The sequence below is a fragment of the Loxodonta africana genome, chromosome 14, assembly GCF_030014295.1.
Source record: "Loxodonta africana isolate mLoxAfr1 chromosome 14, mLoxAfr1.hap2, whole genome shotgun sequence".
In the NCBI taxonomy this organism is placed as follows: domain Eukaryota; kingdom Metazoa; phylum Chordata; class Mammalia; order Proboscidea; family Elephantidae; genus Loxodonta; species Loxodonta africana.
In genome coordinates, this window is record NC_087355.1 from 47,247,306 (window position 1) to 47,260,618 (window position 13,313).

A 13,313-nucleotide genomic window follows, 5' to 3' on the forward strand; every position below is an offset into this window, starting at 1 on the left:
AGCCAGCATAACCCTGATACCAAAGCCAGACAAATACACCACCAAAAAAAAAAAAATTACAGACCAATATCTCTTATGAATATAGATACAAAAATTCTCAACAAAATTCTAGCCAATAGAATTCAGCATCATATCAAAAAATGATACACCACAACCAAGTGGGATTCACACCATGTATGCAAGGATAGTGCAACATTAGAAAATCAATGAATGTAATCCACCACATAACCAGATCAAAAGAATCACATGATCATTTCAATTGACAGGGAAAAGGAATCTGATGAAGTCCAACACCCATTCCTGATAAAAGCTGTCAATAAAATGGGAATACAAGGGAAAGTCCTCAACATAATAAAGGGCATCTATATGAAACCACAATATTCCCTTGTTCTGTTCCAATGACTGCCTCTTGGTCTATGTACAGATTCCTCATGAGCACAATTAAGTGTTCTGGAATTCTTGTTCTTTACAATGTTATCCATAATTTGTTATGATCCACACAGTCCAATGCCTTTGCATACTCAATAAAACATAGGTAAACATCTTTCTGGTACTCTCTGCTTTCAGCCATAATCCACCTGACATCAGCAATGATATTGCTTGTTCCATGTCCTCTTCTGAATTCAGCTTAAGTTTCTCGCAGTTCACTGCCCATGTACTGCTGCAACTGTTTTTGAATAATCTTCAGCAAAATTTTACTTGTGTGTGATATTAATGATAATGTTCAATAATTTCTGCATTCTGTTGAATCAGCTATCTTTGGAATGGGCACAAACATGGATCTCTTTCAGCTGGTTGGCCAAGGAGCTGTCCTCCAAATTTCTTGGCATAGACGAGTGAGCGCTTCCAGCTCTGCATTCATTTGTTGAAACATCTCAATTGGTATTCAGTCAATTCCTGGTGTCTTGTTTTCCATCAATGTCTTCAGGGCAGCTTGAAGCACCAGTTCCTGATCATATGCTACCTCCTGTAATGACTGAGCATTGACCAATTCTTTCTGGGACAGCGACTCTGTATATTCCTTCCATCTTCTTCTGATGCTTCCTGTGTCTTTTAATGTTTTCCCCACAGAATCCTTCAATATTGCAATCCGAGGCTTGAATTTTTTCTTCAGTTTTTTCAGCCTGAGTAATGCTGAGCGTGTTCTTCCCTTTTGATTTTCTATCTCCAGGTCTTTGCAACATTTCATTATAATACCTTACTTTGTCTTCTCGAGCCACCTTTTGAAATCTTCTGTTCAGTTCTTTTATTGCACCGTTTCTTCCATTCACTTTAGGTACTCGATGTTCAAAAGCAAATTTCAGATTCTCTTCTGACATCCATTTTGGTCTTTTCTTTCTTTCCTATATTTTTAATGACCTCTTGCTATCTTCATGTATGATGTCCTTGATGTCATTCCATAACTCGTCTGGTCTTCGGTCATTAGTGTTCAATGCATCAAAGCCATTGTTGAGATGATCTCTAAATTCAGGTGGGATATATTCAAGGTGGAGCCCTTGTGGCACAGTGGTTAAGAGCTCAGCTTCTAACCAAAAGGTCAGCAGTTCGAATCCACCAGCCGTTCTTTGGAAACCCTGTGGGGCAGGTCTACTCTGTCCTATAGGGTCACTATGAGTTGGAATTGATTTGACAGCATCAAGTTTGGCTTTTTTGAGAGTTTTTTTATACTCAGGGTTGTACTTCAACTCTTGTGGATTTGTTCTAATTTTCTTCAACTTCAATCTGAACTCGCATATTAGCAACTGATGGTCTGTTCCACAGTTGGCCCCTGACCTTGTTCTGACTGATATTGAGCTTCTCCATCATCTCTCTCCAAAGATGTAGTCTATTTGATTCCTTTGTATTCCATCGGTGAGGTCCACGCATAAATAGTCGCTGTTTATGTTGGTGAAAAAAAGTATTTGCAATGAAGAAGTCATTGGTCTGGCAAAGTTCTATCATGCTATCTCTGGCATCATTTCTGTCACTAAAGCCATACTTTCCAACTAGCAATCCTTCTTTTTTTCCTCCAGCTTTTGCATTCCAATCCTCAGTAATTATCAACGCATCTTGATTGCATGTTTGATCAATTTTATACTGCAGAAGTTGGTAAGAATCTTGAATTTCTTCATCTTTGGCATTAGTGGATGGTGCGTAAATTTGAATAATAAGTTGTATTAACTGGTCTTATGAGTAGGCATATGGGTATTACCCTGTCACTGACAGCACTGTTTTTTAGGATAGATCTTGAAATGTTCATTTTGACAATGAACGCAACCACCATTCCTCTTCAGTTTGTCATTCCCAGCATAGTAGACCAGAACAAGAAAATACCGTGTGGTTTAAAGTCAAGAAGGGTGCTCGTCAGGGTTGTATCCTGTCACCATACTCATTCAATCTGTATGCTGAGCAACCAATTTGAGAAGCTGGACTATATGAAGAAGAATGAGGCATCAGGATTGGAGGAAGACTCATGAATAATCCATGATATGCAGATGATACAACCTTGCTAGCTGAGAGTGAAGAGAATTCAAAGCACTTACTAATATAGATGAAAGAGCACAGCCTTCAGTATGGATTACACCTCAACATAGAGAAAACAAAAATCCTCACAACTGCACTAATAAGCAACTTCATGATAAATGGCGAGTAGACTGACGTTGTCAAGGATTTCGTTTTACTTGAATCCACAATCAACAAGCATGGAAGTAACAGTCAAGAAATCAAATGATGCATTGCATTGGGCAAATCTTCTGCAAAAGATCTCTTTAAAGTGTTAAAAAGCAAAGATGTCACTTTAAGGACTAAGGTGTGCCTGATCCAAGCAATGGTGTTTTCAATCGCCTCACATACATGTGAAAGCTGGACAATGAACAAGGAACACTGAAGAAGAATTGATGCTTTTGAATTATGATGCTGGAGAAGAATACTGAATATGCTATGGACTGCCAGAAGAATGAACAAATCGGTCTTGGAAGAAGTACAACCAGAAGGCTCATTAGAAGCAAGGATGGCGAGACTTCATCTCACACACTTTGGACATGTTATTGGTAGGTACCAACACCTGGAGAAGGGCACTAAAAAAAAAAAAAAACCAAACCCACTGCTGTGGAGTTGATTCCAACTCATAGCAACCCTAGAGGACAGAGTAGAACTGTCCCACAGGGCTTCCAAGGAGCACCTGGTGGATTTGAACTGCCAACCTTTGGTTACCAGCCATAGCTCTTAACCACTACACCACCAGGGTTTCCTGGAGAAGGACATTATGCTTGGTAAAGTATAGGGTCATCAAAAAAGAGGAAGACCCTCAACAAGATGGATTGACACAGTGGCTGCAACAGTAGGCTCAAGCATAACAATAATTGTGAGGATGGGGCAGAGACCAGATAGTATTTCATTATGTTGTACATAGGGTCGCTATGAGTCGGAAGTGACTCGATTGCACCTAATAACAACAACAACAATACAAAACCAACAGGCAACATCATTCTCAACAGAGAGAGGCTGAAAGCATTCCCCCTGAGAATGGAAACAAGACGAGGATGCTTTATCACCATTCCTATTTAACACTGTGCTGGAAGCCTCAGCTAGAGAGGTAAGGCAAGAAAAAGAAATAAAGAGCATCCAAATTGAAAAGGAACAAGTAGAACAATTCATATTTACAGATGATATAATGCATAGAGAACCTCAAAGAACCCACAAGAAAACTACTGGAACTAATAGAAAGATTCAGCAGAGTAGCAGGATACAAGATCAACATACAAAAATCTGTTAGACTATACCTCTCTCCACGCACAAAAACTAACTCAAAATGGATCAAAGACTTAAATATAAAATCTAAAATGATAAAGATCATGGAAGAAAAAACAGGGACAACGTTAGGAGCCCTAATATATGGCATAAACAGTACAGAAAACATTATAAAGAATGTAGAAGAACTGGGAGCTCCTAAAAATCAAACACTTATGCTCATCCAAAGACTTCACCAAAAGAGTAAAAAGACTACCTACAGATTAGGAAAAACTTTTTAGCTATGACATTTCTGATCAGCACCTGATCTCTAAAATCTACATAATACTGCAAAAACTTAACTGCAAAAAGACAACCCAATTAAAAAATGGACAAAAGATATGAATAGACACTTCACTAAAGAAGACATTCAGGTAGCTAAAAGATATATGAGGAAATGTTCACGATCATTAGCCATTAGAGAAATGCAGATCAAAACTACAATGGGATTTCATCTCACTCCAACAAGGCTGGCATTCATCGAAAAAACACAAAATAATAAATGTTGGAGAGGCTGTGGAGAGATTGGAACACTTCTACACTGCTGGTGGGAATGTCAAATGGTACAACCACTTTGGAAATCGATTTGGCACTTCCTTAAAAAGCTAGAAATAGAACTACCATACGATCCAGCAATCCCACTCCTTGGAATATATCCTAGAGAAATAAGAGCCTTTACATGAACAGATATATGCACACCCATATTTATTGCAGCACTGTTTACAATAGCAAAAACATGGAAGCAACCAAGGTGCCCATCAATGGATGACTGGATAAATAAATTATGGTATATTCACACAATGGAATACTACGCATCGATAAAGAACAGTGAGGAATCTGTGAAACATTTCATAACATGGAGGAACCTGGAAGGCATTATGCTGAGTGAAACTTGTCAGTTGCAAAAGGACAAATATTGTATAAGATCACTATTATAAGAACTTGAGAAATAGTTTAAACTAAGAAGAAAACATTCTTTCGTGGTTACGAGAGGGGGGAGAGAGGGAGGGTGGGAGGGGGCATTCACTAATTAGATAGTAGATAAGAACTACTTTAGGTGAAGGGAAAGACAGCACACAGTACAGGGGAGGTCAGCACAAGTGGACTAAACCAAAAGCAAAGAAGTTTCCTGAATAAACTGAAATGCTTCCAAGGCCAGCGTAGCAGGGGCAGGGGTCTGGGGACCATGGTTTCAGGGGACACCTGAGTCAATTGGCATAATAAAATCTATTAAGAAAACATTCTGCATCCCACTTTGAAGAGTGGCGTCTGGGGTCTTAAACGCTAGCAAGCAGCCATTTAAGATGCATCAATTGGTCTCAACCCACCTGGATCAAAGGAAAATGAAGAACACCAAGGACACAAGGTGATTACGAGCCCAAGAAACAGAAAGGGCCACATGAACCAGCAACTACATCATCCTGAGACCAGAAGAACTAGATGGTGCCCAGCTACAACTGATGACCACCCTGACAGGGAACACAACAGAGAACCCCTGAGGGAGCAGGAGAGCAGTGGGATGTAGACCCCAAATTCTCAGAAGACCAGACTTAATGGTCTGACTGAGACTAGAGGTGGTCATGGCCCCCAGACTTTCTGCTGGCCCAGGACAGGAACCATTCCTGAAGCCAACTCTTCAGACATGGATTGGACTGGACAATGGGCTGGAGAGGGATGCTGGTGAGGAGTGAGCTTCTTAGATCAGGTGGACACTTGAGACTATGTTGGCATCTCCTGCCTGGAGGGGAGATGAGAGGGTGGAGGGGGTAAGAAGCTGGCGAAAAGGACAGGAAAAGAGAGAGTGGAGGGAGAGAGCAGGCTGTCTCATTAGGGGGAGAGTAATTGGGAGTGTGTAGCAAGGTGTATATGGGTTTTTGGGTGAGAGACTGACTTGATTTGTAAACTTTCACTTAAAGCACGATAAAAATTATTTAAAAAAAAAAAGAATCTGTTAGACTGCTATACACCAACAAAGAGAACATTGAAAAGGAAATCAGGAAAACAATACCATTTACAATAGCCCCTAAAAGGATAAAATACATAGGAATATATGTAAGCAGGACAAAAAAGATCTACACAAAGAAAACTACAAAACACTACTGCAAGAAGCCAACAGAGACATACATAAATGGAAAAATATACCGTGTTCATTAATAGGAAGACTCAACATTGTGAACATGTCAATTCTACCCAAAGCGATCTACGGATATAATGCAATCTGGATCCAAATACCAATAGCTTTTTTTAATGAGATGGAAAAACTAATCAGCAACTTTCTCTGCAAAGGAAAGAGGCCCGGATTAGCAAAACATTACTGAAGAAAAAGAACAAAGTACGAGGCCTCACGCTACATGATCTCAGAACCTACCATACAGCCGCGGTGGTCAAAACAACCTTGTACTGGTACAACAACAAACACCTAGAAAAATGGAAGGGAATCAAGCACTCAGATGTAAATCCACCCATGTATGGTCAGCTATGAGTCAGAATCAATTCGATAGCAACGGGTTTAGTTTGGATGTTCAGCTGATCTTTGACAAAGGACTAAATTCCATTAAATGGGAAAAAGACAGTCTTTTTATCAAATGATGCTGGCAAAACTAGACGTTCATCTGTAAAAAAATGATATAGGACCCACACCTCATACCAGACACAAAAACTAATTCAAAATGGACAGAAAATCTAAATATAAGGCTAAAATGATAAAGAACATGGAAGAAAAAATAGGGACAATGCTAGGGGCCCACTACATGGCACAAATAGAATACAAACCATAACTAACAATGCACAAACACCAAAAGATAAACTAGATAACTGGGAGCTCCTAAAACTTAAACTCTTAAACGCTCATCAAAAGACTTCTTCAAAAGAGTAAAAAGAGAGCCTACAGACTGGGAAAAAGTTTTGGGCTACAAATATCTGATAAGGGTCTAATTTCTAAAGTCTGTAAAATATTTTAACACCTCAAGGACAAAAAGAGAAATGATTCGATTTAAAAAATGGGCAAAGGATATGAACAGGTACTTCACCAAAGAAGACATTCAGTCAGCTAACAGACACACGAATAAGCTAGAGATCATTAGCCATTCACCCACTGCCAATGAGTCGATTCCGACTCATAGTGACTCTGCAGAACAGAACAGAAGTGCTCCATACGGTTTCCGAGGCTCTAGTCTTTATGGAAGCAGACTGCCACACCTTCCTCCTGTGGAGTAGCTGGTGAGTTCAAACAGCTGACATTTTGTTAGCAGCCTAGCGGTTTTAACCACTGCATCACCAGGGCTCCATCATTAGCCATTATAAACCCATTGTGGTTGAGTTGTTTCTGACTCATAGCAACCCTATAGGACAGAGTAGAGCTTTCACATAGGGTTTCCAAGGAGTGTCTGGACCCGGAGATTCCTAGCACCAATGAAAAAAGCAGAAAAATAATAGATGTTGAACAGGTTGCAGGGAGATTAGAACTCTTATGCTCTGCTGGTGGGAATATAAAATGATACAACTACTATAGAAAATGATACGGTGCTTTCTTAGAAAGCTAGAAATTGAAATACTATGATCCAGCAGTCCCACCCCTAGGAATATATTCTAGAGAAATAAGAGCCACCACACCAATAAACATATGCACACCCATGTTCATTGCAAATTACAACAGCAAAAAGATGGAAACAACCGAAGTATCCATCAACTGATGAACATATAAACAAATTATGGTACATACACACAATGAAATACTACCCAATGATAAAGAAAAATGACCAATCTGTGAAACATCTCATAACATGAAAGGATCTGGAGGGCATTATGCTGAGTGACATAAGTCAGTCACAAAAGAACAAATACTTTATGACAGCAGTATCCTAAAAACTCAAGGAAAGGTTTACACACAGAAAGAAACAATCTTTGATGGGAGGGGAAGGGTGTGGAAATAGCAGACAAGCATTAACTTGCGTGAAGGAAAAGATAACACTCAATATGGGAGAAGTCAGCACAACCTGACCAAGCAAAGTCATGGAAACCTCCTAGATACTCGGTCCCTATCTTCCTTGAGGGACATAGTTGCTGGAGCTGAGGGCTGGGGACCATGGTCTCGGGGGACATCTAGGTTAATTGGTATAACACAGTTCATAAAGAAAACATTCTACATTCTACTTTGGTGAGTAGCATTGAAGCCACAGCCAAGGCTTTCCCCGCTCCGCTGTAGTTCCCCCCCTCCTAGCCCACCAAGCCCTGGTTTCTAACTGTGGCTTGGCCCGACCATGTGGTGGGCCCTAAACACTGTTTGAATTTGGTGCCGAAATCCCGCACAGGTGCAAACTCAGATCTCAGTGCATGCGCAGGACATGAAGAGCCGTGGCCCATAAATTAACCCTAGACCTGAACTTCACAGGACAGGGAGATGTTTTCCAGCACACAGCTAAACCACAGGCCATTTGCAAAGCAAAAGTTCCCTTCTTTTGCAAGTGACTCAGTACCTGGACCTCCAAATATGGACATGGGAGGGACCAGGGTGTCGGATTTTGGGCATCAATCCTGCCCCTTGGGGACTAGAGGGCATAAAAGCTCAAAGCTCCCCTGGGGCAGGGAGCACATGGTCTTGTGGCTGCTAGGCCCCACGTTGTTCCTTGTTTGCACAGGCAATAAATTTTCACTTTCTGTTTCCCTTGCAACTGGTGGGGTGGCATCCGTCTTATTTCAATCGGCTAATAGGACAGGATAAGAACTCTTGTTCAGTTACAGGGTCTGGGGTCTTAAAAGCTTGAGAGTGGTCATCGAAGACACATCTGTTGGTCCCATCCTGTCCGGAGCAAGGGAGGATGAAAAAAACCGAAGACACAAGGAAAATATTAGTCCAAAGGACTAAAGGACCACATGAACCACAGTCTTTACCAGAAGAAATACATGGTGCTCAGCTACCACCACCAACCACTCTGACAGTGATCGTAATATAAGGTCTTGGACAGAGTAGGGGATAAATGTAGAACAAAAGTCAAATTCACAAAAAAAGACCAGACTTACTGGTCTGACAGAGACTGGAAGAACCCCCGAGACTATGACCTCTGGACACCCTGCTAACTCAGAACTGAAGCCACTCCCAAAGACCACCTTTCAGCCAAAGATTAGACATGTCTATAAAACAAACAACAACACATATGAGGAACATGTTTTTTAGTTCAATCACGTGTATGAGACCAAATGGGCAACTCCTGACCAAAAGCAAAAAAGAGAAGAAGGCAGGAAGTGACAGGGAAACTGGACAAATGGACAACACATCGAGGGGATTGCAACCAATGTCACAAAACATTTGTGTATGAATTTTTGAATGAGAAACTTATTTGTGCTGTAAACTTTCACCTAAAGCACAATAAAATTAAAAAAAAAAAAAAAAACCAACAACTGGAAACCCCCTCAGTGAGGTATTGATGAAATTTGCTTAAGCCTTTAAAAATGTAACAGGTATCAAATGCCTTCTATTCCTGACCCAAGGAGAATTTATGGAACAGATTTCAGAAGACTTTTAAAAGCTCCAGACACACTGAACTGGGAATTTTGGATTTAAAGCTTACTAGTTGGGTCAGTTTGGGCAAATAATGGAAACTTCTGAGCCATGGTTTCTAATCTGTCAAATGCAGACATTTCTTAGTCTGTCGGAAGTTTTCCCTGAGATGTTCACCTTGCAAAAAAAACTGCTATTGAAACCTTCTCTATTCTGACTTAATGAACTTCAAACTGACTTCTGTCTGTTTGACTGCATAGGCTTTTCCAGCCACTCTATCATAGTTCATTAAAATATTTACTTTTAGAAAATACAAAACAAATAATAGCTTAGGAGGGCCTACAATAGTGCTAGTTTTGAGTATTCCTCCCTATCATGTACACCCTTTCAGGGTGAACCCAGAAGAGAAACGTGGGCCACGGAGTACATGTGAAAACAGAGGGCACTGCTAAGTCTTCCTGATGCTCTATGTGAAGACCAAGAGTTGCCAAGTCTTCCTGCCCTTGAGACTGGGGACCAGCGGAGAGGGAGGCTTCCTTCAGGTGACTCAGCAGGGAGGCAAGAGAGCCCATGGTAAGCCTACCTATCCACACAGGAACACCTGAACAGATACCCTGTGCCTTCTACCTCCTGTGGATTCCCTTTGTAAAGACACTCCATCAATTACATCTGAGACCAAAAGAGCTGAGTAAGAAATGTAACACTCCATCTGACGACACTGAGCAGCCAGAGAGACAAAGAACAGGGAGAACAATTGGAACACACATCCGGGGAAATGAAACAGAGAAGAGGAGACAGACGAAAACAGAAGTAAAAACCAAAAACAAAACAAAAAACCCAAGCACTTAAAAAGCCCGAGTGCATGTGCAAAACACGCACACGTGCGCGCGGACACACACACGATTTCCTAATTAAAAAAATCCAAAACGTGAATTAAAGGAGAGGATGGTCACTGCTGTTAAGATCTGATTCAGTGATCTGGAAATTAAACTTTGCATGCAAAAACTTGAGAAGATAAAAATCTTGACAGAAAAGATAAAAGATTTAGAGAATACATTCAGGACATTTAACCGACAAACAGTAAGAGTTCTGGAAAGGGGAGGGGAATGATGGACAGGAAACAATTCAAAAAGAAGAAAAAAATACAAACAAGAAACCTTCTAATAAGGAGAAAGACCTGAGTCTGCAGATAGAAAGGTCCACTGAGGAGAAATAGTAAGTGCACAGGCACATCCTAGTAAAACCCCTAAATGCTAAGAATAATTGGAAGATCTTACAAGCTCCTGAGCAGAAAGAACAAATTACCTACAGGGAAAAATACATAGCCTTAAATGCTTGTACTGTTAAAGAACCAAAACCAAACCAAACACGTTGCCGCAGAGTTGATTCCGACTCATTGTTGCTCTACAGGACAGAATGGAACTGTCCCCAATAGGGTTTCCAAAGCTGTAATCTTTACAGGGAGCCCTGGTGGTGCAGTGGTTAAGTGTTGAGCTGCTAACCAAAAGGTTGGCAGTTTGAATCCACCAGCCACTCCGTGCAAATCCTATGAGGCAGTTCTGCTCTGTCACTGTGAGTTGGAATTGACTTGACAGCAGTGGGTTTAATCTTTAAGGAAGCAGGCTGCCACCTATTTCTCCTTCGGAGCAACTGGTAGGTTGAAACAGCCAAACTTTTGATTAGCAGCTGAGCATTTAACCACTGTGCCACCAGGGCTCCTACTATTAAACAACAACAAAAAAACCTTGCCATCGAGTTAATTGCAACTTATAGCGAACTTAGAATTTCATTTAATAAAGTATAAAGAGATCAGTTTAAAAAAAAAAACCAAGGTATAGGAGAGAATTAGCAAAAATAAAAGAGAAAGTAAGCCCCAAAAGAGTAAAGATAAATATATATAAAAGCTTCTTCAAAAAAGCTTAATAATAGTGGCAAATCGCTCAAGGAATCTGATTCCAAAGAAGTGAAAGACAAAGAGGTAAGGTGAGGTAGGAGAAAAGAAACAATCAAGATGGGCCCCCCCAAAAAACCCAGTGCCGTTGAGTCGATTCCAACTCATAGCGACCCTATGGGACAGAGTAGAATTGCCCCCTAGAGTTTCCAAGGAGCACCTGGTGGCTTCGAACTGCCAACCCTTTGGTTAGCAGCCGTGGCACTTAACCACTACACCACCACCATTTCCAATCAAGATGGAGGAAAGATTTTAAAAACCATAAGAGAATACTAAAAGCAAATTTATGACAACTAATTTGAAAACCTAGAAGATAATGATTTTCTTGTAAATTACAAATAAAATTGACTCAAGAAGAAACAGTAAACTTGAAAAGTCGAACTATGACAGAAGAAATAGTGGAGAGCTACCACAGGCACAAAGACCAAATGGGTCTCTAGAGTGGGTGCTCACATCTAAAAAAAAAAAAAACATCTAAAGAACTGATCATTTCAATGTTACTCAATTAAGTCCAGGTCAGAAAAAAAATATAAAAAGCTCCCCAATTCATTTTACGTAGCACAATTCTAATATCACAGCCTGATTTAGTATAAAACGGATTGCGAAAATTACAAACCTAATATCACTTTCAAGAAGGAGCCCTGGTGGCTCAGGGGTTAAATGCTTGGCTACTAACAGAAAGGTTGGTGGTTCGAAACCACCCAACGGGTCCCAGAGAGAAAGACCTAGAGATCTGCTCCCATAAAGATTATAGCCTAAAAAAAAACCCTATGGGGCAGTTCTCCTCTGCCACCTGGGGTCACTATGAGTAGAAATCGATTTAACGGCATCTTAACAACAACAACGTATCACTTTCAAGTAAGATGTAAAACAAAAATTTAAATAAAACTTTAGCAAATGGATTTCAGCAAAGTCTCAAAAAAAAAAAAAAGATGCACTAAGATCAAACAAGTCCTTACTTAAGGAATGCAGAAGTGGCTTGCTATCAGACAAGCACTCTCAGAAAACATCGACACAATGTATTACATTAATAAAATAAAAAATAAAAACCAATAAGATCTTATCAATAGATGCTGAAAGGGCTTTGAGAAAACTCAACAACCATTTCTAGTAAAAATAAAATAAATAATGAAACATTTTTGATCAACTAAGGACTATCATCCAAACCAATCACAACTAGCATTCTAAATGATAAAACATAATACAGTAAACCATTCCCATTAAAATCAGGAAATAGATTGGTATGCCTTGTTGTCGTCATTGTTGTTCAACATTTCTGTTGTTAAATAACTGGCGTGGACAGAAAAGATACTAAAAATACCTTTTTTGCTGATGATATAATTGCATATCTTGAAATCCAAGACACTCTAAAGAATTTGGTAAGGGGACATATACAAAATAAATATTAAAAAGTGGACAGTTTTTTCTACTCTTGCAAAAAGTTCCTAAATGAAAATAGGGGAAATTCTATTTATAATAGCAACACAATCTATATAAATCATGGGAATATATTTAACAAGGAGTTCACAGGATCAATAGAAAAACTACAAAATCTCATGAAAAGACATGTAAAAAAAGATCTGAACAAACTTAAACAGAACACTTTCTGGTTTGAGATGACTTAATACCACAAAAATGTCAATTGTCCCCAAACCAGTATATAAATTTAGTGCAGCTCCAAACAGAATCCTAAAATGGTTTGTTTGAATTGTCTTAAATATCCTTAGAATTTATATAGAATAATAAATGCCAAAAAATAGCCACAAAAAGTGTAAAAAAAAATAAGTGTGTGTGTTAGTAGGGAGGGGTAAGGGCAACAGAGGAATTGGCTTTGCAGATATCAGAAGGTACAACAATATGGTATGACATGGGAACAGACAAATAGATCGGTGGATAGGCTACAGCCTTGGAAACGTTCTTGTTGTTGTTAGGTGCTGTCTAGTTGGTTACAACTCATAACGACCCTACAACAGAAGGAAACACTGCCCAGTCCTGCGTCATCCTCCAACCTGAGAGGCTCATCTTCCAAGCACTTATCAAACAATGTTCCGCTGCTAATCATAAGGTTTTCACTGACCTTTTTTTTGTTTTTTTTTT